This window comes from Alligator sinensis, unplaced genomic scaffold, assembly GCF_000455745.1.
Source record: "Alligator sinensis unplaced genomic scaffold, ASM45574v1 scaffold891_1, whole genome shotgun sequence".
NCBI lineage: Eukaryota > Metazoa > Chordata > Crocodylia > Alligatoridae > Alligator > Alligator sinensis.
In genome coordinates, this window is record NW_005843019.1 from 347,463 (window position 1) to 349,434 (window position 1,972).

The 1,972-nt window shown below is 51.8% G+C and overlaps 1 protein-coding gene across 5 annotated transcripts in view; it reads left to right on the forward strand.

Annotated features, from left to right (window-relative positions):
• Window positions 1-928: 928 nt before the first annotated feature.
• Window positions 929-1,972, forward strand: part of LOC102388484 (C-type lectin domain family 2 member D-like) — an 18,245-nt gene continuing 17,201 nt past the window's right edge. For all 5 annotated transcript variants that reach the window (XR_003092033.1, XM_025193134.1, XM_025193135.1 and 2 more), the window contains exon 1: window positions 929-1,041. The gene's annotated coding sequence lies outside the window, so the exon portion shown is untranslated. The remainder of the gene's footprint in view (window positions 1,042-1,972) is intronic.

A 1,972-nucleotide genomic window follows, 5' to 3' on the forward strand; every position in this document is an offset into this window, starting at 1 on the left:
CCATCTGCAGCTCCCTCTGTGCAAAAATGAAGTTTATTTCCTACCTATGGGGACTTTTTACCATCTTGTACCATCTACACTTTTCCCAGAGCCTAACGAAGGGACTTTGATCCCGAAAGCTTGCAGAAAAGGACAATTTTCTTGCCCTTTTCCAGTTTCTCTAATAAAAGGTATAATTTTGGAACCAGGAGTTCTAGTTGTTTGTATGTATCGGAGTTAAGTGATTTAGCTCAAACAGGTTTATGCAATGTCTGTCCCAAACCCCTTGCTGGTTTAAGACAAACCAGACACCCGCAGCATTCCAGCATGCTGTCTGGGCTGGGCAGGATCCTCTATTCCACATCAGGGCTGGCCCCTCCCCTCTGCCTTTGCCTGGCTTCTTTGTGCTAAACAGGGATTACCCCCCACCCCCCCCTAGCAGACATCTCCATATTAACTAGCAGACCACATGCTGGCTACAGTCCATATTGTGAGAAAGACAAAGGCAGAAAGGCTTATTGTAGCTAAACAACAGGTGGCTTAATGTCCTTCCTTGAAAATTATTTGGGAAAAAGCTATTAGCTTCTCCCCACTCTCTGCTAAACACAAATTCCCCCACCCCTCTGCTTTTGCTGAGGTGTTTATTAGCCAGCAGACCACATGCTGGGTCTGTACTGAATCAACAGATACCTGGTAATCTATCTCTGTTGCTTTCTTAATGGGGCTATAAACACCGAGATTAGGGTGATAAATACTGTTATCACTCAGAGATCTGGGTTTTCTTTTTCTCACACAAAATGGAGAAAACCACAGATTTCCCCGGTTTATTAGAGAAAACACAGATTTCTTCTTTTAGCAGAGGAACCCATGGATTCCCCCATTTGCAAAGAGCTCTGCAGGCTGTTTGAGCTCTAGCCTGCAAGAGCTATTGCAAACAGGGCAGGAAACCCTGAGCCCTGCCTGGAGGGACAGGGGGAGGGGGAAGGGCAGGACCTGAGACTCTCAGTCAGCCCTGGCTCGAGACTCATCTCAGCCTCACTCTTTGCTCCTGAAGCCTGTGAGGTAAGTAGGGCTTGAAACAGGTGGCAGAAGTGGGGGAGTCAGCTCTATGTTGCTTCTGCTACAGCTGCCATCTGTTGGGGACAGGGAGTTGCAGATTTGGGTCCCTGGCCCTATAGCCCTGGGAGCTGGGGTCCCCCTCCAGCAGGGCTGGGGGGCAGGGGCTGTGCGTGCAGGGCAAGAGGCATGAGTAGGGTGGGAGGACTGTTGTGGGGGCAGTGAGGGGCACCAGCAGGAGTGGGGGGGACTTTGGGGCCAGTAAGGGGCATCAGCAAGGCTGAGGGGTCTTTGGGAGTGGGTGAGGGGCACCAGCAGGGCTGGGGGGGCTTTGGGAGCAGTGTGAGTGGTTCCAGCAAGGGCGGGGGGATGTTGCAGGGGGCTTTTAATTTTAATAATGGATTTTGAGGGGTTTATCAGAGAATTTACAATTCTTTTTCTCAGAAAAAAACAGGATCCCTGGTTCTCAGCTCCTCCTCCCCGCCCAACTTGCTTGCCTGTCATTTTGCTGCAGACAGTATACAGAAGCAGGGAGGGGGAGTGAAAAGCTCCATATCATCAACACGTGCATGTACTGCACTGCACTGCCCTGCCCCCCCCCAAATGCTAGCCCAGGGCTGCAGAATGGCAACACCCCCACCCCTTGAGCAGCGGGTGGGGAAAAGCCTGGGACTGCAGGCAGGGTGGGGCGCCCTAATTAGAGCCCTGCTGGGGCCTGGCCACAGCCCCCTCGGTTTAGCTGTGTGGAAAGGCAGGGAGGGATGCTCTAGCATCCCCCCCACCCTGCTTCCAGCCTGAGCCACTGCAGGCCTGTGCTTGAATTTCCTCAATACAGAGGGGTTATCTGTATGGTTGGAAACCAGTTCAGCGTAGCCAGATTAGACTAACCTGCAAAGGTTGAATCAGTTCAGACTCAGGCTTTTGAATGTCTTTCCCT